This window comes from Dendrobates tinctorius, unplaced genomic scaffold, assembly GCF_039654945.1.
Source record: "Dendrobates tinctorius isolate UK_male_01 unplaced genomic scaffold, ASM3965494v1 ptg000022l, whole genome shotgun sequence".
NCBI lineage: Eukaryota > Metazoa > Chordata > Amphibia > Anura > Dendrobatidae > Dendrobates > Dendrobates tinctorius.
The window spans coordinates 47,789,463-47,816,705 of record NW_027361690.1 but is presented as its reverse complement, the minus strand read 5'-3'; the positions used below and the strand labels follow the sequence as shown (position 1 = coordinate 47,816,705).

General features: G+C 39.4%; 1 long non-coding RNA gene across 1 annotated transcript in view; it reads right to left on the bottom strand.

Moving 5' to 3' along the window:
* Nucleotides 1-26,312, bottom strand: part of LOC141084182 (uncharacterized) — a 64,167-nt gene extending 37,855 nt beyond the window's left edge. Inside the window, exons 1-5 of the long non-coding RNA XR_012230943.1 lie at nt 25,692-26,312; nt 20,838-20,903; nt 18,081-18,174; nt 16,225-16,506; nt 11,266-11,367 (exon numbers count right to left, since the gene is read on the bottom strand). This is a non-coding gene — a long non-coding RNA (uncharacterized lncRNA). The remainder of the gene's footprint in view (nt 1-11,265; nt 11,368-16,224; nt 16,507-18,080; nt 18,175-20,837; nt 20,904-25,691) is intronic.
* Nucleotides 26,313-27,243: the final 931 nt, after the last annotated feature.

Sequence of the window (27,243 nt, the reverse complement as noted above, 5' to 3'; positions counted from 1 at the left end):
AGTCTATGGGAGCGCTGACGTGCGCATGGTCATGCGTACGTCAGCGCAAAAAAAGCATGCTTTTTTTTTCAAAAAACAAGAAAAAACATGCAGCGCAGCGCAAAAAAACGCAAGTGTGAAAGTAGCCTAAGACCTGCAGGATTTCAGAAACTTTCTTAAAATAGATAGTATTATGTAAAATTTTGAAAACATAACATATTTGACATAAAAATAATTTTCCTTAAACATGTTTAACAAATACATTAATTAATTCTAATGACAAAGGTGGAATGAAATTGTGCTCTCCTCATGATTGACGCCTTTGCTGCGACAATCTTTTTCTCTCTATTGAAACATGTACCTGTGTTAAGGTCACCTAGACCATACACAAATGCTGTGTTCAGTGTGATAAAAGTGTAATGTCACTGAGAGAATTTAAGCAAAGCAAAAGGAATATGGGCCATACATAGGTCAAACCTGCCAATCGTGACCACAAATCACTAGACCAAATACACCGTCAGAGACAGGATGTGCACATTAGGCCGGTTTTACATTAGCGCTTTTTAAGCGCACGCACGGCCGGGGGTAGCTCCGCCCCCGAGCCGGCTCTCTGCCCGGCGTGCCCGCCCCTTGCTTGTAGCGCCGCCTACTAGCGGACAGCGGCGCCTGCGATCGGCGCACCCTATCTTTAGCATAGGGTGCGCAGATCGTGCGCAGGCCGTGCGCTAGTTGCGCTTTGACCTGCGCTGCGCACTTTTGACGGTGCGCCGTGCGCGCCAAAATCAAACTTTTCGGATTTTGGCGCGCACGGCGCACCGTCAAAAGTGCGCAGCGCAGGTCAAAGCGCAACTAGCGCACGGCCTGCGCACGATCTGCGCACCCTATGCTAAAGATAGGGTGCGCCGATCGCAGGCGCCGCTGTCCGCTAGTAGGCGGCGCTACAAGCAAGGGGCGGGCACGCCAGGCAGAGAGCCGGCTCGGGGGCGGAGCTACCCCCGGCCGTGCGTGCGCTTAAAAAGCGCTAATGTGAATCCGGCCTTACACATACATATAACAATTCCACACATAATCCTCATTTTAAGAGTGCTTTATTAGAAATGAAGGGTTATTTGAGCCCTCACATGATACAAGGTTGGAAATCTGTTATGTATACACCCGTCAACATTAAAATTGCAACACCAAGAAAGATAAGGAGTTATCAAAATCACTAGATAACAAAATGGATAGAAATTTTCAAAACATCTCGATTTACTTACTATCAGGTGTAAGGACTGCATACAGAAATACACATACTTAAATGTCTTTGTGTGATATCAATGAGGTTATTAATGGTTATCTGAGGAATGTTCTGCCATGATGAAAGCACTTGAGCACTCAAATTATCAAGATCCGCTGCTGGCAGCTCCTTTTGCAGTCGCTGACTAATGATGTCTCAAACATGCTTAATGGGAGAGAAGTGCAGAGATGCTGTAAGCCATAGTGGCAGGTTTAGTTTGCACAGGCTGCCCACAGAAGCACCAGCAACATGCTGCTTGGAATTGTTGTGTTGATAAAACAGTTCCTGGGCCACTTTGGTAAAATGGCTATACTACTGGTTTTAGCACCAAATCAATGTAAAACTGAGCAGTTAATGTACCTGGAAAGAAGACTAGAGAGGTTTGGCTACTGTAGAACCAACGCAATGATCCTAGGAATACCTCTAAATGAACGATAAAGTACATTGCTCTCCTAATCATATAAAAAAACCTACGAAGAATAGGAGTACTCCAAACATAAAATAATTAATCTTTATTGATACATAAATCATTACACAATAAAATAATTAAAAAAAACAGAGAACTTCGGACAAAAAAAGAGGAACCACGAAGAGACCCCTAGAGCATATAGCAATTTTTAATCTCTAGGACACGAGTATTAGATAAATATATACCCTAATGTATCCAATTCATATATAGTAGTAGGATATGTATAGCCTAGACAGATTACCGTATATACTCGGATATAAGTCAAGATTTTCTGCCCAAAAAATTGGGCTGAAAGTCCCCCTCTCGTCTTATATTCGAGTCATATACAAAGGGGGTCAGAGGGGGAGGCGGGGCGGGGGGTGTCAGGTCATACTTACCCGTCCTGACGCTGTGTCTTGAGCCCCCAGCTTCTCCCCGTGCTCTCTCTTCCTGCCTTCAGCGGTCACGTGGTGCCGCTCATTAAAACTCATGAATATGCGCATATTCATAAGTTTTAATGAGCGGTACCACGTGACCGCTGAAGGCAGGAAGAGAGAGCGCGGAGAAGCTGGGGGCTCAAGACACAGTGTCAGGATGGGTAAGTATAGCGATACTCACCTGTCCTGCGTCCATGGCTGCTTGCTGCTGTCTGTGTCTGTCATCGGTCAGTGACTTCAAACAGCAGAGGGCGCAGTGACGTGGTTAGTGCGCGCCGCGCCCCCTGCAGTCGAACGTCACTGACTGATGACGTGGCAGATAGCGGTGAGCAGCCATGGACGCAGGACAGGTGAGAATCTGACACCCAGCGACGGAGAGGTGAGTATGTCATTTTTTTATTTTTACATGCAGCAGCAGCGGCAGCACATGGGGGAATAATCTTAAGGAGCTTCTAATGGGGGCAGCATATGGGGGAATAATCTATGGAGCTGCTTATGGGGGCATTATATGGGGGAACAATATGGAGCTTCTAATGGGGGCAGTATATGGGGGAACAATCTATGGAGCTGCTTATGGGGGCAGTATATGGGGGAACAATATGGAGCTTCTAATGGGGGCAGCATATGGGGGAATAATCTATGGAGCTTCTTCTGGGGACACCATATGGGGGAATAATCTATGGAGCATTTCCCACCCTAGACTTATACTCGAGTCAATAAGTTCTCCCAGGTTTTTGTGGCAAAATTGGGGGGGTCGACTTATACTCGGATCGACTTATACTCGAGTATATACGGTATGTAAATCTGTGAATATATATAAGCGTTTTCACTTTTACCCAGAATACATGACAATATTCAGAATTGTAGAGATTGACAATAATTAATACCAAGCCCAGAACATATAACCATATAATGGTGGACAAACAAGTCCTTCCAGATAGTATTTACCTATTAATGGGTGCTAGTATTGGAGCATATGGCTAATAGTGCTGATTCAGTCAATAGTGCTACATAGCACATGTATAATGGTGGACATAGTCCTACGTAGAATGCCTTTGCAGAATCTCTAGAGCACACTATTGCTAAAGTCATAGACATCTGGGCAACATTAATCATATGATTAATCAGTTAAACAGTGAAACAGTGCAAAAGGGAACAAAAGCATACATTACAAGACAGGATGTCAGGACCTACATGGACCCACAAGGAAGCAGCCCTAACACACGTTATGCCTCTTACGGTCTCTGCGTGGTCCCTCCTTTTTTGTCTAATGTTCTCTGTTTTTTAAATAATTTTATAGTGTAATTATTTATGTATGAATAAAGATTAAATATTTTATTGGCGTAGTACTCCTATTTTTTGTAGGTTATACTATAATCCTAGGAGTAGTACCAGTATGATGTTTCCTCATGAAGACCTCTTCATGGTGTTGTCTATTTGATTTTCAGAGCAATCTTCAGCTATCATTGCATCCAAGACAAAAGTGTGTCTCATCATGGAGAGGCCTTTGCAAGGCAATGTCACACTAGTCCTACTCCCAGGATTATGGTATGGGTTGGCCCAATGTATGTTAGCCGGACTCCTCTAGTCTCCATTCCAAGCACACTAATAGCTTGGCGATATGGTACAGCCATTTCTCCATAGAGTCCCAGGAACCATTTTTCAACATGACAATGCCAGGGCACATCTTGCTCTTGTTACTAAGAGAAGCCTGCATGACCTAAACATGCTACCATGGCCTGTAGAGTCTCCGGACTTGTCTCCCAATGAGCACATCTGGGACATCATTAGGTGGCAATTGCAACAAGAGCTGCCAGTAGCAAATCTTGATGCTTTGTATGTCCAAGTGAATTCATCATGGCAGACCATTCCTCAGACAGCCCATATTAACCTCATCGATATCATGCCAAGGTGTGCAAATGTGTGTATTTCTGCACATGCCACTCAGACTTGATACTGAATAAATCGAGATGGTTTGAAAATTTTGCTTCCAGTTTCCCGCCATTTGAATAACATTAATATGTGATGTCTATAATTCCACAACTCTTACTCCTTGGTGTGGCAATCCCAATGCTTAGTATATGTATATATATTTATATTGTAGATAGATAGACAGACAGATAGATAGATAGATAGATAGATAGATAGATAGATAGATAGATAGATAGATAGATAGATAATAGATGGATACAGCCCTGGCAAAAATTAAGAAACCACTGCAGTTTTATAGAAATCAGCTTCTCTACATGTCTGACAGCCAATCCATTCCACTGGAGTTGAATTCCAACCAGAGCACACCTCATTCTACTTAATGTGCTTCTGACTAGGTGATCACCTGAACCTAAGCCAAATCTTATTTAGCGAAGGAGAGTATAAAAAACCCTTCTGTAGTGTTCACAATGCTCTTGCAATAGGACAAGCTGGATGACAAAACAAGTGCTAGAAAAATCCCAAAAGTAATAGGAATGAAAAAATAACTTTTAACCATGCCAAAGGAGTTGAAAAGAAAAGTCTTGAGTGAGGAAAATAAAGGCTCAATTCTGGCTTTACTAGCAGAGGGATACAGTGAGCGTCATGTTGCCTCCATCCTTAAAATTTCTAAGACGGCAGTCCATTACAACAAGGTTACAGACCGGCAGAGGGCAAAAACAACCCTCCACTGACCGGGTTGACAATCATCTTATTCGAGAGTCACAAAGCAACTGTAGGATGACATCAAGTGACCTTCAAAAGGAATGGCAAATGGCAGCTGGGGTGAAGTGCACAGCAAGAACAGTTTGTAAGAGGCTCCTAGAGGCAGGGCTCAAGTCATGTAAAGCTAGAAAAAAGCCTTTCATCAATGAGAAGCAAAGGAGAGCCAGGCTGAAGTTTGCCAAAGGCCATAAGTATTGGACCACAGAGAACTGGAGTAAGGAAATCTTCTCTGATGAGTCTAATTTTCAGCTTTGCCCAACACCTGGTCGTCTAATATTTAGACGGAGACCTGGAGAGGCGTACAAGCCACAGTGTCTTGCACCCACTGTGAAATTTGGTGAAGGATCGGTGATGATCTGGGGATGCTTCAGCAAGGCTGGAATTGGGCAGATTAATCTTTGCGAAGGACGTAGGAATCAAGCTGCATACAAGGTTATCTTGGAAAAACAGTTGATTTCTTCTGCTCAGGCAATGTTCTCCAACTCTTAGGACTGTTTTTTCCGGCAGGACAATGTGCCATGTCACAAAGCTAGGTCAATCAATGTGTGGATGAAGGACCACCACATCAAATCCCTGTCATGGCCAGCCCAATCTCCAGACCTGAACCCCACTGAAAACCTCTGGAATGTAATCAAGAGGAAGATGGATAGTCACAAGCCATCATACAAACAACTGCTTAAATTTTTGTACCAGTAGTGTCATAAGGTCACCCAAAAGCAGTGTGAAAGACTGGTGGAAAGCATGCCAAGACACATGAAAGCTGTGATTAAAAATCATGGTTATTCCACAAAACATTGATTTCTGAACTCTTCCTGAGTTAAAACATTAGTATTATTGTTTGTAAATGATTATGAACTTGTTTTCTTAGCATTATTTGAGGTCTGCAAGCACTGCATTTTTTTATATTTTGAACATTTCTCATTTTCTGAAAATAATTACAAAATTTAGTGCTTGGAAATTCGAAGACATGTTGTCACTAGTTTATAGAATAAAAGAGCAATTTACATTTTACTCCAAAATATACCTATAAAGAGAAAAATCAGACAAATTGAAAATTTTGCAGTGGTCTCTTAATTTTTGCCAGAGCTGTATATAGATAGACAGATAGATAATAGATAGATAGATAGATAGATAGATAGATAGATAGATAGATAGATAGATAGACAGATAGCTAATGGATAGATAGATAATAGATAGATAGACAGATAGATCATACATTTGTGATTTTTGAACTGTGTCCAAAAACGCGAGTTAATAAATTAGTGCGTTTTCTATATTTGATATTTATTTATCTTTACCAAATTATAACCCAGTTAAGTTTAAGATCACAGAAGAGAAGACCCTAACTGGTGTCACTCACACAGCACCTATGAATAGTTTGGGGTAAAATACATCTCACTATAGGTTTTATTTTTAAAGAGCAAGAAGCAGAGTGAGAGACCTAGAATAAAAGGAGGATGGTCTGTCTGATAACCAAGAGAAGCATGAATGAAGAATCTGGGTGGGGGTTATTCTATGGAGTGCAGATACAAAATGAATCCAGTCTAATCATTATGGCAGCGGCTCAATCACAAATCTACTTTGCAGAAAAGCTTAAACAATATGTGTGCCACAAAATCAGATAGCATCTGAATGGGGTCTAGGCATCTCTGTCAGCAAAGCAGACTCTATTCAGGGTTTATTTGCTGAAATCTCCAATCCGTCTGCCTGTATACAGAAATGCTGACATATTCCACACGCAAACATTCTGCCTTCTGGTACAAAAGTAAGGGAATTCTATGTAATCTACATTGTGAATAAACCTTCTATATGCATCTCTTTTTAAAATATACTGTATAGAACATTTCTTTTAATGCAATTTTGTAAATATATGGTCAATATATGGTCATTGTCATATTTCTTTAGGCAAAGTATAATATTATACTGACCATGGGAAAGCAATCAAAGTTAGTATATCATTACCATGTAGGGAAATTATTACACCCAGTGCAACTTGTTAAATCCTGTTGAATGACATATGTAACACTTGCTCTTAGTTTAGCTAGTTTATCATTTGGGGTTCATTGTATAACTTAATGAGAAGACAACCATTTTGCAATAACAGGTTACTGTAGAGGAGCACACTGCTCCCCTGCCTCCTATCTTAGGGGTAAAGGGGTAGCAATGCACTCATTGTGATTGACAGTCTGGACCAGTAGACCAGCAGCATGGCTGGGCCTGTGGCCCAAACTGTGAGCTATCCCACGCTTTGTCTCTTCAGCATATGAAGATTACCAGGACATTGAATCTGGCTGGAACAAGTTATTTGACCAGTATTAGAGCAGCTCTTACAAGTCTATAGCAAAGAGCTTGCACGCACTGTCCTCCGTGCCTAGGAAACTGACCCTCCTCTGATAGTCTGCAGGGGTGTACAGTAATCTAGTTCACAACTGGTGAAGAATACGCTTAAAAATCTCTCCATTCTTACGGGTGGAGAAGATTTTATTAAGAGGTCATTTGCAAAGTTGCTTGTTCTACCAAACACTTTGGCCTCATTTCATCATTTGCCTTATTTTTAAGTCATTTTTCTTTTTCATCTTGTGGTCTGTGTTTTTTTGTGTGAAAAATTCTTCAAAATGATCCTTACTTTTGTCTTTCTGTCATACAATGAAATCACTCCAGGTGGAAACTAGAGAACATTTGCTCCAAAAATAAAAGTGACTTTTTAAAAAGTCGCACTTGATGAATCAGTTTAAAACATCTGGAAAAGCCATATTGACTTAAAAATTTGAAAATTAACAAAAAAAGACAACTTTAAAAAGGATGAATTTGTCAAAAATCAACAAGTCACTCACTAAGGGTCCCGTCACATTTAGCGATGCACCAGCGATCCCGACCACGATACGACCCGGTCAGGATCACTGGTGCATCGCTAAATGGTCGCAAGTGAGCTGCCAAACAGGCAGATCTCACCAGCGATGCAGCAGCGGTTGGCAGTCGTTATTTACCTGTCAGACGCGGCAATGAAGACGTCCTCTCACCCGCGTCCACGCGTCGCTCGTCGGCGCAGCAGGAAGCCCAGCAGGAAGCGGCCGACAAGAAACGGCCCAGGACGTTCTTGTGCAATCAGCGATAGACAGCGGGGGAGCCGGTCGGGGTAAGTGTCACATATAGCGATATCGCTAGCAATATCGTTGCTGCATCACAAAATCAGTGACACTTAAGCGAGATCGCTAACAATCTCGCTTAGTGTGACTGGGCCTTTACTGAGAGCTATTCATGCCGAAAAAACTTCAAAAATGCAATGATGAACCAGGTCCTCTGTAATTTTACTCATGTAACTCATGTACTTATGATTATTAGAAAACGCTTTAAAGATGATTGCAATAGCTGATGGCTGGGCCGTAGGATTGGCTTAAAAATAACCCAACTACCTGCCATTGCTGCAGGAAGCAGTAACCAGCCAGGTATTGGCAACTGCTAAAAATGTGGTATTATAGGGCAGCTGCTCTTTGTAAATGCCTTAGGGTACCGTTACACTTAGCGATGCACCAGTGATCCCGACAACGATATGGATCGCTGGTGCATCGCTAAGTGGTCGCTAGTGAGCTGCCACACGGGCAGATCTCACCAGCAACATAGCAGCGGTCGGCGGTCGCTACTTACCTGTCAGACGCGGCGATCCTGACGTCCTCCCGTCCGCCTCCACGTCTCGCTCATCGGCGCCACAGGAAGCGCAGCAGGAAGTGGCCGACGATGAATGGACCAGGGAGTTCTCGCGTGACCAACAATGAGCAGCAGGGGAGCCGGTCGGAGGTAAGTATCACATGCAGTGATATCGCTAGCAATATCGCTGCTACGTCACAAAATCGGTGACTTTACAGCAATATTGCTAGCGATATCGCAGTGTGTAACGGGGGCTTTACTGTGACTCTATAATGTTTTAGGACATAATCTCTTTAATTCACAAGTTACCTATTAATCAGATCTAGTATGTGCAAATAGCATTACCAGGCTTTGCAAGTTAAACCTATCTGAGTTTGCTTCACAATGTCTTCCCTAATTCATCCCAGTATATAGATTTCACAAAACTTACAGTTTGCTCAGTATTTGCTTTTTCTTCTCGTAGTGCCGGTTTCGCATGCCCACATGGAGTTCTGATATTATTTTTTTTCTACATTTGGGGGGATTTCCACTACTACTCTCAGTAAATCTGTACTGCCCAACTAATATATTTAGTGGTTTTGCATGCCTATGAAACACAATGTGTGTCCAAATTGGAAAACCCGAGCGCCAAGTTTCGTGACCTGCTGTAATTGTTCCATAGCACATTTGTGGGAGTTAGCTCAGATGAAGCAGTTGGCCTGGCTACTCCGCTCCGAGTATGGACCTTGTTTCACGGACGAGTGAAACTGTCCTAAAGCTACAAGGTTTTGTTTGCATATTTTATCATGTCCTTGCTGCTTTATACAGGGGGTCCAAAGGAAAACCTGCATATCATACATAGGTAGGACCTGGGTAAGCAGGTAAGACTTCATGTGATCCCATCAATACATGTACAGTGGGTACGGAAAGTATTCAGACCCATTTAAATTTTTCACTCTTTGTTTCATTGCAGCCATTTGGTAAATTCAAAAAAGTTAATTTTTTTCCTCCATTAATGTACACTCTGCACCCTATCTTGACTGAAAAAAACAGAAATGTAGGAATTTTTGCAAAGTTATTAAAAAAGAAAAACTAAAATATCACATGGTCATAAGTATTTAGACCCTTTGCTCAGACACTCATATTTAAGTAACATGCTGTCCATTTCCTTGTGATACTCCTTGAGATGGTTCTACTCCTTCATTGGAGTCCTTCTGAGTTTAATTAAACTGATTGGACTTGATTTATAAAGGCACATATCTGTCTATATAAGATCTCACAGCTCACAGTACATGTCAGACCAACTAAGAATCATGAGGTCAAAGGAACTGGCCAAGGAGCTTAGAGACAAAATTGTGGCAAGGCACAGATCTGGTCATGATTACAAAAGAATCTCTGCAGTACTAAAGGTTCCCAAGAGCACAGTGGCCTCCATAATCCTTAAATGGAAGAAGTTTAGGACCACCAGAAGTCTTCCTAGACCTGGCCATCCAGCCAAACTGAGCAATCATGGGAAAAAAGCCTTGGTGAGAGAGGTAAAGAAGAACGCCAAGATCACTGTGGCTGAGCTCCACAGATGCAGTAGGGAGATGGGAGAAAGTTCCACAAAGTCAACTATCACTGCAGCCCTCCACCAGTCGGGCCTTTACGGCAGAGTGGCCCGACAGAAGCCTCTCCTCAATGCCAGACATATGAAAGCCTGCATAGAGTTTGCTAAAAAACACATGAAGGACTCACAGACTATGAAAAATAATATTCTCTGGTCTGATAAGACAAAGATAGAACTTTTTGGTGATAATTCTAAGCGGTATGTGTGGAGAAAACCAGGCACTGCTCATTACCTGCCCAATACAATCCCAACAGTGAAACATGGTAGTGGCAGCATCATGCTATGGGGTGTTTTTCAGCTGCAGGGATAGGATGACTGGTTGCAATTGAAGGAAACATGAATGCGGCCAAGTACAGAGATATCTTGGATGAAAACCTCTTCCAGAGTGCTCTGGACCTCAGACTTGGCCGAAGGTTCACCTTCCAACAAGGCAATGACCCTAAGCACACAGCTAAAATAACAAAGGAGTGGCTTCAGAACAACTCTGTGACCATTCTTGACTGGCCCAGCCAGAGCCCTGACCTAAATCCAATTGAGCATTTCTGCAGAGACCTGATGAAAATGGCTGTCCACCAACGTTCTCCATCCAACCTGACAGAACTAGAGAGGATCTGCAAGGAAGAATGGCACAGGATCCCCAAATCCAGAGGTGAAAAACTTGTTGCATCATTCCCAAGAAGACTCATGGCCGTACTAGCTCAAAAGGGTGTTTATACTCAATACTGAGCAAAATGTCTGAATACTTATGACCATGTGATATTTCAGTTTTTCTTTTTTAATAAATTTGCAAAAATTCTGCATTTCTGTTTTTTTTCAGTCAAGATGGGGTGCAGAGTGTACATTAATGAGAAAAAAAGAAAATTTTTGAATTTACCAAATGGTTTTAATGAAACAAAAAGTAAAAAATTTAAAGTGGTCTGAGTACTTGCCATGCCCACTGTAAGTACAGAAATTATCAAGTTTTGTAGTTACATTCCTGCTACATAATCCATACTATTCTTGTCTGCAGATTCTATTAAGGTTGGAAAAACAGATTCCCTACAGATGTGTAACTAATTCCATTACGTGCATCCAGTTGAGTTGGATGGTAACTTTTATGATTTCTATCTGTCTTGATACCACGAGTGAACACAAGCTACATAGTATTTGCTGTATTATTTATTTAAAAAAAAGCAATAAACATAAAGGAGGTACATACCTTGTGTTGTCACCTCCAAAAGCAGAAGATATTCACTTTATATCTGGATATGCCATATTATGGCTATTAGGTAGTTCTCTCCATGGATTTCTGTTCACCTGCCTAAAGAAAATTCACAGTCAGACATGTAGACTACTGTTTTCCCTAAATGTCCATTATAAAATGTATACGATATATGTTCTGGTTAGTGAAGTTCACTAGAAGGAATCTAAACTGCTTTTGGCGCACTGGAACATCCAGTATTTTGTTCCTCACTCTTTCCATATGTGCTATGCATTCTTCCTTGTGGATCAATGTGCACACAATGGATAGTGAATCTCAACTATGTACAACGATTAGCCAAAATCAAGATCATCACCCAGTTTTCATTTAGAAATGATTAAAGGGGTTTTCCAGTGAAAACAAGTTATAACCTATTCAAAGGCAAGGTAATAACTCGCTGATTGATGGGTGTCCAACCACTGGGACCCAACTGGCATAATTTTTAGACCTGATGATACCTTTTAATGGCTAACTGAAAAGATGGTAACACACTGCAAGCTTTCAAGACTACTATACACAACACAGCACAGAAAAAGTGCAATAGATAAGACAAGTGACGCAAAGTTGCTTTTCAATACCAGTAACTTCATATCCATGGTGTTATGATCAGGCATACAAAAATGTTTTGCCACAGGTAGATGTGGCAAAACAAAGAAAGGATCTACCTGTGGCAAATCATTTTTGTATGCCTGATCATAACACCATGGATATGAAGTTACTGGTATTGAAAAGTAACTTCACATCCCAGAGAGAGAGAAGAGTCTGGGAGTTCAAGCTCATGATGACCTTTGACACTTTCAATGCTGGAATGAATGTATCGCATGGATTTATATCTTTTTACATCAATTAAGGAATTTGCTCCTAAGACCTTGTGGGGGCATCACAACACATTAGGAGACCCCAATCAGAGGACAATAAAACATCCAGACTCCTTATCTATGAACTGCTTTGCGTACCTTGTCTTATCTATTGCATTTTTTACTGTACTGTGTTGTGTATAAATATGTGATTCTTCAGATTTTGTATTAGTCAATGCCTGATGAAGAGACCTGAGTAGTCTCGAAAGCTTACAATGTGTTACCATCTTTTCAGTTAGCCATTAAAAGGTATCAACCACTGAGGACTCTCAATTCCGAATATTTTTCTATCTACTGGCTAACACGGTACAAAGATATACATCTTTCCTAGACCTGATGAGACACTTTTATCCCTGTTACAAAATGGAGTGGCTAGTCGGCCGCCTAACTGCCACTAAAGTAATTCTTTATGATGCTGCCAAAAGCCACAAACAGCACTCAGCAGGACCATAGAGAATGAATGGAGCAACAGTAGAGTTTGTGCACTGCAACTTTATTCTAAGGCTGGGCTCACACAATATAAAAAAATCGGTACGATTTTCGTCCAGAAAAGGGCGACAATTTTTTTCTCACGTCATCTCTGTGCAGTCTGTATGCAATCATTTTTTTTACAGCAGCAGCTATTAATCATTTACAGCTTCCTATGTTACAGAATAGCAATGTATCTGTAAAAATCATACTGTGTGTTACGGAGTGTTACGGGTGGCAGAAAACAAGGAGAGTAACACGGAGTGGACCCTCTGGGTCACGGCCCCAGAGCCCCTGCAGGCGAGCTAGACCAGGTAGAGCCACCCCCTATACAGGGAGTGTTAGGGGCAGGCCCACAAGGGATGGAACCGTGACAGCCGGAGCCAAAGGGGCGACTGGGTGAGCACCAGAGGAACTAGGGTGGAGAGTCAGCGGAGCAGCGGCACGGGAGGTCAGTGGTAGGAGACAGAAGGACGCAGACACTTGGAGGGTTCGAAGCAGGTAGTGGCTGGAGGCTGCAAGAGAGAGAGAGCGGGTGAGAGAGGGCACGGACAAGGAGTCCACAGGGCGCTAGCACACCGGGAAGGAGACAGGGAAACGGAACCGCCAGAGGAGCGAACCGAGAGAGAACAGTCAAGGAAACCTAACAGAGCGGGGGTAGGAGGAGAAGTGTAGCAGGACCTGAGAGCGTGCAGGGCGCTGGCCAAAAGGACAGCAGTCCGAGAACGATTCACAGGCGTCTTACCTGGGGAGACGCCTGACAGAAATAGCTGATGGGCGCCGCCATGTTGGGGGCGGAGCCACCGCGTCACATGACGCGGCGCTGCCATGTTGGGGGCGGAGCCACCGCGTCACATGACGCCGTCAGAGCTCCGGCCAGAGGAGCGTGGGAGCGACGTCGGGGAGGCCGGAGGTCAGCAGCGGGGACGCGCCGAGGAGCGGGTGCGCGCCGGGAGGTGCGCACAGGACACGGCAGGTGAGTATCAGCGGCGGCCGTGACAGTGTGGCATCTGATTTTTTTCTCACTCCCATAGACTTGAATGGGTGAGCCTCATCCCAGACAAATTCTGTCAGTAAAAAAAACTGGTTATCTGCATGGCCTCATTGAATAACGTACACGAACCCATACAGGTATAAAAGTTACTTCTGCCGATCAGTCGGACCCACAATTGCTTTTCCCCAGACAACGCCTTTATGCTGCTTTCCATATGGCAGCTATCAAGAGAGCGAAAATGTAGCGTAACATGTCCCAAAGCTATAATGTAAAATGGTGCTAAATATATAATGGACCTTAACCACCTGAAAATGCTTCATTTTTGCGCTTTCATTTTTTCCTACTTTTGTTCAAAGAGCCATAACTTTTTATTTTTCCACTGACACAGTAAAAAATTCCAAGTGCGACAAAATTGCAAAAAATAGCAAAAAAAATTGCAATTTACGACACTGTTTTGGGTATTATTTTTATGGTGTTCCTTTTGAGATAAAAAAAAGAGCTGCAACATTACTCCCCAGGTCAGTAATATTATGGTGATACCAAACCTGTCCAGTTTTGTGTTATTTTAGTGGTGATAAAAAATCCTGAAATTTGAAAACAAGTATTTTGTCACAAAATTTCTGACCCGTGATGCCATTTGTGACCTGTAACTTTAATTAATCTGTTATGCTAAAAACTGCAATGCCACAGTATAGCAGAATATTGAGAATTTACTGTTTTCCTAGGGAGATTGACAGGAGGACCAAAATAGCAGTTATGGGGGGCCTTCAGCAGGCTTTTTACAGGGGCATTCCAATGGCTAAACTGTAGTGATCTGAGCAAACTCTGGTCCCTGCAGTTACAGGCAGTAACACAGCCCGCATCTGCCTGGTATGAAGTTTACTCAGCTCCTGAATTGGCTTTATTCATTCCTTATCGATCTTTGTCAAAAATGTACATCATAGGCCATTGAACAGGCTGTCCCTTTCCGGAAATCTTGATTCTCTGCTCACAGTTTTTGGCATTGGCTGCACTGATATCATCTCATAGTACAGCAGACAATCAGTGAACTCAGCGACTCTACCATTGTAGATGGAAAACCTCGCTCACAGCCATTGAGCGCACTGATTGGCTGCCGCTACATTATACCAGCGCCTCTCAGCCAATGCCAGATACCAGGAGACTCTGGGGAGACCAGGGGATGGTGAGTAAAGTCCAGTTTGTTTTTTTATAGCAACCTGCACCCGGGGACCAAGATTTCCTGAAAACAGACAGTTCCTTTAAGGATTTAAAAAGTCTGTTTGGTTAATAACTTTGGATTGTAGTTCTAGACTTTACATTTTAGTTCATGTTCAACCACATTTTCCAGATACACCTGTGTGTTATAATCTGGAGACAGACTGATGTTCAAATCATGGACCTTCCATAACCTTTTGGCCTCCTTCATACACACTTTTTTACTGCATTTTTAAAACAATTAAAAAAGGCCAACATTTTAGTGGAATTTTAGCTTTTCACATGTACATGACTTTTCCTCCGCTTCTGAAATTCGAAGAGAAACCTATAGCCAAAAATGATACTATACTTAGTGCATGCTGTGTTTTGAAAAAAAAATAGCAATAGTCCCCAAAATAGCTGTAAAACAATGCCAATAAACAAAATACTACTGGGGGTGGGGGAGTTATGGGAACAATCAGAGTGTAGCTTTCATTTTTCAAAAGCACTATAAAAAATGAAAGCTTCACTGTGATTGGTTGCTATGGGCAACAAAGACAGATTTTCTTTTAGACGCTGTTCCTGAATCTCTCCCACTCTGTGTGGAGACTATTCAATATTTCTTTCATTTGTGAGGCAGAACACTTATAATTTTGAAAAAAATATCACCATTAAAGATGAGAAAATAATTAAAATGATCCTTTCTATTAATTCTATAAACCTCAAGCCAGACATTAAGACAACAAGAGCGGAAAGGCCAGTTTTTTGGCTGCGTAAACAATATCTGTATCATTGTGTGCCATAGGGGGCTGTGAAATTAATTACAGATATGTACTAGCCATAACAATACGTATGGTTTAAATATATATATATATATAGAGTATACATATATATATACACACGTATTAATAAAATATTATTTTGATTTTTTCATTACATAATTACTGCATATATTATACACACACATATATATGTATATATAGGACAAATATACTGTATATATATAGATATATATTCATACATTATATTACTTTCAGATATAAGGCTGTTGCAATAAAAGATGTAGGTCACATTTCTCACAAAATAATACAAATAATAAAAAAAATTAAAATATTTTAATGAATACATGTATAATGGCATTACTAAGCCAGCGAAACACATCAAGATTGTATTTTACAGCAACGGCCATTCTAAGAAGGCCGCTTGCACACATAAGAACGGCAAATTAGAAAGTATGTTAATTCAATTAATATCAAGGGAAGATTTTCCGCTTGAGGAGGATGGTGGCAGACGAAAGTGGGTCATGCCAGCTTCATTTATTGTCCCGCTTTCGCTGCTAATTAGCACGATGAGAAAATGATCAACGGGCAGGGAAGGGAGGAGGGCAGAGGACAGATGACATACCTTGCACCAACGCGGCCATCTTATACTCTTCCTCAATTCTATCAAAATGGCCTCCATCGGTAAATATGTGGAGGGAAATCATAAGCAAGATGATGCTGCTGTCCATGTGAAAAAATTTGCTTTCCTCTTGACCTTTTGTCTTAGAAATGGAGACTCCTTGGAAGATAGAAGCTTTTTAGATGCATATTCAAATGAAGAGGCTTTGATTGTCATAACTCCTATGCTTGGCAGTCGGAGATGTTGGTAATACTCCACAGACGGCAGCAGATGTTGATTATCTCACTGTGCAGGAGAAATAGAAACAATATATATATATATATATTTTTAGATCCGTTTGCATGTAAATAGTCAATCATCTTACATGTTCTGTGCTTGGATACATAAATAACTGATGGCCAATAATGGTAAATGGCAGAAGAAGGAGTTTGTGATGAGGATATTCTACATACATACTGGATATGATTCACTAAATGCATCTGATGAGAGATAATTTTAGAAGAAATCCAATGTACTGCATTATCTTTACCAAGCTGCAGTATGTATATATATCGGGCTGAATGTTTTTTGTTACTAGTCAGAAAAATGATTAATGAAATTTAGAAAATCCTCCCCAAACTAACAGCAGGAAGATGGCTCATCTTTATGCATGTCATTTATATCACAATTGTCAGATGCTCGGAAATAAATGAAGGACATTTGTCAAAATGCTGTGGACATATATTAACCGGGTTGATAATAAAGGCCAATTTGCACCACCTGAAAAATATTATAAATTACTAAACCATAGTTTTCGCATAGAGGTGAAAAATATTTTATAGGGATAGGGGGTTTATAGCTAAGTGAATATCTCAGCAATATATTTTAAAAAATATGAAAGGAGAAACACAATAGATATTTGGGTAAGTGTATCAGCTTATGGCTTGGCTCTTTATCTTACAGGAATGATAAAAATTGAATATTCAGGCAATTCTACATTTACTGGCGGAGGGGTCTGCAATATATTTCAATATGATATGGCAAGGTAGAGGTTAAAACCTCAAACACAGATATAAAGCAGTCAAAAAATATAACAAAGAAATTCTGATTACTGCCACGACCGAGCGTGGACTGATTGTGGGAACGCCCCACATGCAAATTGATGCAATTGTTATTAAGATGAGTCTAAACACATGCAGATTTGTGCCATGCATATTCATTTGCCAGCTTCTGAAGACTTGGCCAATTGCTGCTTCTCATTAGCCAGACGACGAAGCTCCTTATAAATCACTATCATGCTCGGCAAGCCGTGTGGGAAAAAGGGTTTGTTCCATTGTGGGTAGTGTATGGCATAATGCACCGACTATATAGCTGTGAATTTAATTTAGAACGGATGGCCTTCCCATTACAACACAAAGCTATTTCCCTTGGTGGCTCGGTAAAAAAAAAAAAAATTGGCACATGCTCTACTTCAATCAAATGGCTCACGACTATTTTTGCATTAAAAATATATATTAATTAGGATAAAATGTAATAACAAGATTTTTAATATTACCCGAAAGTATTTCAGCATTTTTTAAATAAAATTATTACAAAAGCAAAATTTATATATTTATTTCTGTGGGCGCATTGGTTGTGTACATGAGTAAATTAATAAATTTATTTTCATTTATTTTATTTTACACATTAATTTCCACAGACAACCTAAATAAAGCTTTAGCGAGTTATGTTGGCGCCATTCAATTCCAAAAATAAAGCACACCAACGAAAAAATATCAACACAAAGCTGAACCTTTGGAAAAGTCTAAGAATTCGACCTTTACTTCCTTTGTGCTATCACTGAATCGTAAAGAGAAGATTGAAACCACAACGAGTCTTACCTACATACTGGAAGCCATTTTGAATTTTAGGCCAGCTTCTTCATTGGCTGCGTGCGGTGAAATTTTAATTTTTTTTTCTGTGTCCTTGTGGAGCCTGCAAAGGTTAAAGAGAAAATGTTGTTTATGATGCATTCAGGTTCCATTTTGATATAACATGAATTCGTACAGCGGAAAGATAATACATCTGTCTTGGGATTTGCATAGCATTACATTTTTTATAGACTGAATGGGGCAAAACAAACGTGAATTTAACGGTTATTCTAACAATTTCAACAGTTAAATGGGAAAATAAAAAGGGTTATGGGGAAACAAAGCCCAGAGATCCAAATTATATATGCTCAAAAATTATTTGAAAGAAATGACTTGAAAAAGAAAATCCCAGTGGATGTCTGTGGATCTTAATGTAAGAAACATGAGGGAATTAGATTTTTCTATTCCATTCAAATGATGCTGGCAAGATGTGACCCCCTCATGACTGATAAAAGTGGTTATTTCAGGTTAATCACACATCAACTGGAAAGCAAGACTGCTTAAATCTTTATATAAGCAGCAATATGCACTCTCACAGTCATCCATAAAGCCAGAAGTATATATCATTTCCACCATACACATTTACTTTAGGTTTCATAAGTGATCTATGTATCTAAAACATTATTCTCTGATATGATTGAAGCCCATATTGCATAGATGTATGTGAACATGGTTCTAATTCAACTTTGCATTATTGTGTTTCTCCAACTCCAAAATAAAAAAGTCAATTATAGATACTTTCTATCACGTGTAAGAATAACATTTGTGAAACTTCCTATTGCCTTCTGCCTTGAAATGACAAGTCAAGAGCAATTTTATCAACCTTTCTATATCAGTTTATTAACTTCACTTGGCAAACTAGAAACACAATTGTCAGGAAATGGGGAAACAATCCTACAAATGGATCAATTATAAAATATTTGGGAATTCTTCTTACCAACCATCTTTGCACAAATGTGTGATTTGTGGTGCCAATAGACTAGTGTGGTATCTTCACTCATGATTAGTGATGAGTGAGTATACTCGTTGCTTGGGTTTTCCCGAGCATGCTCGGGTGCCCTCCAAGTATTTTGGCGTACTCGGAGATTTAGTTTTCGTCGCATCAGTTGCATGATTTGTGGCTGCTAGCCAGCCTGAATACATGTGGAGATTCCCTAACAAACAGGCAATCCCCACATGTATTCAGGCTGTCTAGCAGCCGCAAATCACGCAGCTGCGTCGACAGAAACTAAATCTCCGAGCACACCAAAATATTCAGAGGTCACCCGAGTATGCTCGGAAAAACCCGAGCAACGAGTATACTCACTCATCACTACTCATGATGATGCTTAGGCTGGGTACATATATATCAGTTGAGTCAGATAGTTTTTTGAGTCTGGTGTGACTCAATGGATCACAATTGATGATAAAATTGATCTCATCAAACCTGGTGAGTCAGTGCACCCCTGATAAGCTGGGCAAGTGGGAATGATCCCTTTGCAAATAATATGACCATTTCGTGTTTCACTTAAATACCGCATTGAAACAATTTAGCACAGCAAATATACGAATCGACCCGGCAAATTAAAAATGAAATCCCTTTCGCTGTGTTCAAAATCAGACATGTAGATTTTTGACTGCAGAGGCAGCACGTACTCACAAGCCCCGATGTTTAAAGGGGGACCCAAGGGTTTCTCGGCCACATTAGAAGACACCAGTATCATCAATGGCACATGGCAGACGGAGGAAACATTAAAGATTTTGCTTTAGGGCCCCAAAGCTTTAAATGATGCCTCTACTTAAAAAAAGAAAATATATGGATCCTGAAAAGGCAATTAGTACAGCTCTTAGGCCTAATTCCTTGTTATATGGATGCTACCCTTCCCAGAAGGCCTCTTTCACACTTCCGTTTTTGACCATCAGTCAAAATCTGCCAGGTTTTGAAAAACACGGATCCACCATTTTTTTTTGCGGATCCATTTTTTTCCCCATTGAGTTGCATTACTGGCGGATCTTGACAGATGGCCCACCCGTTGGATCCGTTTTTTTGCGGATCCGCCAAATTTTTTACGTCCGCCGGCATGCCTGGACGGACCCTGCAACGCTTTTTTTGTTGTTGGATCCGCATTCTCCAGTGTGCATGCCCAGAGAAAGGAAGTCAGGGGGAAAATTAACCCTGAAATCCTTTCTGGCGGACGAAAAAAATTTTCTCTCTCTCTCTCTCTCCTGGCCAGCGGTTCCTTTAAAATTCTTCATTCTGCGGATCCGTCAAAAAACTGATCCTGTAGCATCCGTTCACATCAGTTAGGAACGGATCCGCTTTTCCACCTTTTTGGCGGATTTTAACTGACACAAAAGACTGAAGTGTGAAAGAGGCCTAACATGTCAGAGAACATGATTGTGTAAATTAAAAAAATGCAGAATCTCGTATGAGTAGTGGTAAGGCCTAATTCACACATCTGTTTTTATGTCAAATCTGTTTCTACAACGGACAGCACGCGGACATACTATAGTCCATGTTATTTATATATGCTTCCAAAAGCAAATAATCGGAGGCATGTCCTACTTTGTTCTGATTTGTGGATCAAAAGTCACCCATTCCAAAAATAGGGCCACGTTTCTAACAGACCACACATTGATGTCATCCATGTTGCATCAATGCTCTAAAAGATGCGGACATAGAAGTGTGATTAAGGCCTTTCAAACAAAATAATCTTACATATAATAGTTATATGATTTTTTACATACCTGCACTTCTTCAAAATGAAGTAGAATCAGATTAATGTTACTAATGAAGGTCCTGATAATAATGACCTAAAAGAGTAAATATAAATGATTAGACCATTAATTAATACATGCGCACCAACAAATTGGTGAAACACTTGTAAAACTCAAATTTTACACCACTTCCAACCCAAATTTTCTCTGTCTGTTTTAATACTTGGAAAAATCAACATCCTTCATTTTAAGGATTTTTAAAAGCCTTTTCTGGTGGCATTTTTTATTTTGTTACATGTCTAAATATTTTTCAAGTTCTATGTGAAGGAAAAAAAAACATCCAAACCATTAAATTGATAAAAACCCTCAAAAATCACAAACCAAAACCCTATGTACATAGTTGATTCATTTTTTACTGTGCGCTTTACTAGAAACTTGACAAAGCAAAAGGCCAACAAACAAACATAAAAATGCCTAAAAAAAGCATGAAATTGTTTAGCCAAATGCAATAGTAAAAATGGATATATGGATAAATCTGCTGCTCCGCTGGTCAAGAAGATATCCAATGGTGATGATGGTGTTGATCAAAGAGCAATTTTATTAATCTACACGTTTTAGAGTTTAAAAAACTCCTTCATCAGGAAAAAAAAAAATTGTTTAACCAAATACATAAATATAGATATCTTCTTATTTTAACCTTGACAAAAAAGCTAAATGATTGTCAGTTGGTAATAGATGTGTTATTTGGATAAACATCTGTAAGTGTTGTAATAAAAAAGAAACTTTACATTAAATATAATAAACAAAAAATGGAAGGATAGAAAGACAGATATTACATAGATAGATAATAGACAGATGATAGATAAATAACAGATAGATAGATAGATGATAGATAGATAGATAGATAATAGATAGATAGATAGATAGATAGATGATAGATAGATAGATAGATAGATAGATAGATAGATAGACAATGGATAGACAGATAGATAGATAGATAGATAGATAGATAGATAGATAGACAATGGATATATAGATAGATAGATATTAGATTGATAGATAAATAGATGATAGATAAATAGATAGATAGCTAGATAGATAGATAGATAGATAGATAGATAGATAGATAGATAGATACAAGGGACATTTTAATTCAGGCCCTAATTAACACATCTGACTTCACTCTTCATTAATGGACTGTCATGGACTGAGTGACTTTGTCAGATCAGTAAAAGAAGGTGTCAACAGAATCCCTCACAGTCTCTTAACACGGAGAAGGTGAGAAGGGATCTTAAATACCTTTCTGCAGTTTTGTCATCCACAGATCTGGCAAAATGTATTTCCATCCTTCTTTTTCATACTGCACTTATTTTCAGGCTTCTAAATTTGAAATCTTTTAACATGTATATATTAAGGTATCTCTATATCTAAAGGTATATATATATATATATATATACTGTATATGTATATATCTTTGTGAACTGTGTGCATAAACAATTTGTGAATGTTTGAGATGGTGTAAACCATACATTGTGAATAAAAGGTGCAACTAAATATACACACATACCAAACTCAGTAGTAATATACTGGCATTCCCAAATCTATAAGGTCCAGTGAGACTTTTTTTTCAGTGCTGGTGCATATATGTACTTAATTAGCTAAGACCCTTAAATCTTTGAATGTTTACCTTGTGCCTTTTCTTAGGAGCAGAGTGGTGGATATGGCGTGGGAAAGACCTATTTGGGATTTTCACAAATCAGTCCTCTCCTTCTACCAAAACCAATTAGCCTGGGCCAAGGTCCCAGCATTTAAGAAATTGCCTTCTTTTCAAGTCCACAGTTTCAATTGCTAAGAGCAGCTTGGACGTGAATGAGTCTATCCCACTTAAAGCCCTCCTTCAGAAGAGCTGAGGTACACAGGACATCCCTATTGAGCTCCACATGCCCTGAATGATGTAGTCCACTGACCCGAGATCAGAGTCCTATATCTGGTAAGACCAGTGCAAATCTGGCAAACAAAGTCCCCAACATCAAGCACTGAGCTGCCACAGGCTTCTCACAAGCTGCACAACAAGCACTACAATTACACATTGCAGATACTAAACCCAGGAGTGTAATGATAGTGTTTGCAGCGGTTGCAATCACACCCTGGCCCTGAGACTTAGGTGGCCAGAAAAGGTCCTCTTGGCCCATATGAAATGACCAATGATATTAAAGGCTTATTCTAGTTGGGGTCCCCATTGGAGATTTTGCATTAGGGCCCACCAGCTTTAAATTACACCACTGACTAAACCTATTAGGGAAAGGATTCTCATCTCCTACATCATGGTGTGCCCCGGCCTTATCTTAGGCCTTGTTCACTGTTGAGCACCAGAACAAAATCATAAAAATCTTGTTGCACCTTTAATTCACTCACTGGATAGAGGTCCCAGTAAATCTCAGGATTACTACACTAAAGTTGGATTAGTAATGCTTTTCAATGTGGTTTAATTCTGGTCACTCATATTCTAAAGCCCCCTCCCCCAACCTTTACCTGAGATCTTGCACATAGCCCATGTGCCCCCAGTTCTTGTCAACCCTCACTGCACAATTAAATCAAAGCTGTGTCTATAAAGCAACTTCATTATAAAGTCATTCGTAGTACAAATATGGAAGAAATGCTGAGACCTGTAATTCCACAACTACCTGTGAGCACCCCGTGCACAAGAATTCTTATTTGCACTCTTGTATACAGAAATGGCAACAAATGCAAAGTCATGTAAGGACTTCTTAGATGGATATAATTAGATTTACAAGAGAAAGTAATGACCCGAACCGGAATGAGATAAGGAAGCTCAACAGTCACTCAAAACGAATGGATAGATAGATAGATAGATAGATAATAGATAGATAGATAGATAGATATGGGATAGATAGATAGATAGATAGATAGATAGATAGATAGATAGATAGATAGATAGATGAAAGACGGATAGGTAGACAGATAGATAGACAGATAGATAGATAGATAGATAGATAGATAGATATGGGATAGGCAGATAGATAGATATGGTATAGGGTGATAGATAGATAGATAGATAGATAGATAGATAATAGATTGATATGGGATAGATAGATAGATAGATATGAGATAGATAGATAGATAATAGATGGATAGATAGATAGATAGATAGATAGATAGATAGATAGATAGATAGATATGGGATAGATAGATAGATAGATGATAAAAAACGGATAGGTAGACAGATAGATAGATAGATATGGGATAGGCAGATAGATAGATAGATTGATAGATAGATAGATAGATAGATATGGTATAGGGTGATTGATAGATAGATAGATAATAGATTGATATGGGATAGATAGATAGATAGATAGATAGATAGATAGATAGATAGATAGATAGATAATAGATTGATATGGGATGAACAGATAGATAGATAGATAGATAGATAGATAATACATAGATAGATAGATAGATAATAGATTGATATGGGATAGATAGATAGATAGATAGATAGATATGAGATAGATAGATAGATAGATAGATAATAGATGGATAGATAGATAGATAGATAGATAGATAGATAGATAGATGATAAAAGACGGATAGGTAGACAGATAGATAGATAGATATGGGATAGGCAGATAGATAGATAGATATGGTATAGGGTGATTGATAGATAGATAGATAATAGATTGATATGGGATAGATAGATAGATAATAGATTGATATGGGATGAACAGATAGATAGAAATACATAGATAGATAGATAGATAGATAATAGATTGATATGGGATAGATAGATAGATAGATAGATAGATAGATAGATAGATATGAGATAGATAGATAGATAATAGATGGATAGATAGATAGATATGGGATAGATAGATAGATGATAAAAGACGGATAGGTAGACAGATAGATAGATAGATATGGGATAGGCAGATAGATAGATAGATAGATAGATAGATAGATAGATAGATAGATAGATATGGTATAGGGTGATTGATAGATAGATAATAGATTGATATGGGATAGATAGATAGATAGATAAATAATACATAGATAGATAGATAGATAGACATGGGATAATAGATAGATAGACAATGGATATCTTTGAATAATAGTAGAATATACAGATCCAGAATTATGCAATAATGTCCGCACTGACTATTTTCAAAAATAAAAACAGCCAAATACATTTTTATAGCAATCATCTGCTCATATGTTTGATAGATAAAGTTCGACATCTTCTTATCTTTTCCATGAGTAAATTAAAGAATTAAGGGAAATTTTGTAAGAAATAATATATATATTATCTGTATATATATAGGAAAGCCATCCCGATGTTATAAATGAATTCTTCGCCCAGTATATTTCCTCTGATGATCACACAAAGCGCATTTTGACTACAAATGACAGCTAAATGTGGGTGCAGTATTTTGTGTTGCCATGGAAACTGCATGTTGATTTCACCATTTTCTTAAATATTTCCGTGCTCATGTCTTATGCTGTTTTTCAATGATAGGTCTAATGAAGGAAGACAAGTGTATCCAGTGGTACATTTCTGTAAATGTATAGAGATGTAAGGTCCAGCTGGAGAAGACTACCCTGGAAGGTGGATGTGGGCTCCCTCCACCTCCTCTGTTCCTCTTTGCTTCACTTCACTCCTAAACCCCCCCCCCCCTCCAAAACAGCACAAAGAAAGCTGCCACTGCCCATGGAAATGATACAATTATCAAGAACTTGCCCTGTGGAAGAAGTTCGGGCTGTGAGAGGCATTGCTATACCTGTCTTACTTGCCGAGTATGGACATTCACTCCAAATGATACATGAACACATAACCCAGGCATTCACCCTAGTGACCCCTCTGGACCTTACCTTGGTGGAGCAGCGCCTGGACTCCAGCAGCACCTTCATCAGACAGATCAGACATCATCATGTTGGTCTATGACGTCATGGAAGTGATTCCTACTTTCGGTTATCTAGCTTTATGACGGCTGATTTAAACTCATACAGCTAGATAACCAAAGATAGAAACAAACTCCCCACCCTGCTTCCATAGTGGCTGGCAGGATCTTTCCCAATAAAACATCTAGCAGGAACAAGAAAGGAAAAAGAGAAGAGGTGTAAGAAACAGGCTGGCCATGGAGATCCATCACTGCCTCCTCCTGGGAACCTTGGTGGCTCCTCACTAGTGGGGAGGCAGGCCATACCCTGAGGTCCTGAGAGGCTGAGCCCCCAACTATGACGTCTGCCTGCTAATAATAGGCTGGGGAGAACACTGACATCACCCTAGGTGGGACCCATTCAAAGGCAGAGATTTGAATCCCACCAGCTTCCCGCTCTTTTGATATGAAATGGGCCATTATGTTAGAGACTTGAACTCCTTAAGGACAATCCACTAGAGCACACCACACAAAATATGGGACTAACATGGAAAACAGCAGCACAGCAAATAAATATACAAATATACAGAAAAGTACGAAAAAACGCATAGCAGAAAGAAGTACAACTAATACAAAATTGAATATATGTATATAGATATATACCTACATATATATATATTATTATATATATATATATATATATATATATTATATATATATATGCACACACATATATATTTTTCACTTTCAGTACTTGTGCACCAAAGAATAAAATTGCTGCTACTATATGTTTCTGCATTACAAGACACCTAGCTTTGCTTCAGTATTATCCAGGATTGTGTATTTTTACAAACATGGAAACATCCAGTAAAACCCCCTATTTCTATCCATTAGGATTACCTACATTTTTTCTTTCATCAAATATTTTAAAGAAAACGGCATTGCAATTAGAGAAAAGCGAGGTGTGGATAAGTGTGATGATGATGATGATGATGGTAATTATTTGAATATAAGATGCTAAATAAAACACAATACATTGGCGACCTTGCAGAAGGATTAGGGCCTCCAAAGGTTCTCCTTTGATTCTCATAAGCTTCCACATGTTTAAAGGGTTAATTGACTTTCCATTGCGAGAAATATAACAAATATTACTATTAAAATGGTAGCTTGACTTTGACAGATGCATGACAGATGGAAATATATATAAGTATGTACACATGTTTTATATATATATATATATATATATATATATATATGTGTGTGTGTGTGTGTGTGTGTGTGTGTGTGTGTGTGTGTGTGTGTGTGTGTTACATGCTGAAGTGTATTTTTAAAAGTTAAATTTCTATCAATTTCTGTGTTGTTACTCCAAAAAAAACGTTGGAAAAACCGTTTAAAATAGGAGGTGAGTAAAGTGAAAAATGGGGCAAATATCCTGCATATATTACAATCTGGTGACAGGCACTGCTTTCCATTATGCACTATAGCCAGGCTTGCAGAATAAATGCTTCGATTCCTATTTTTTTTAATATATTATGTTTTTTCAT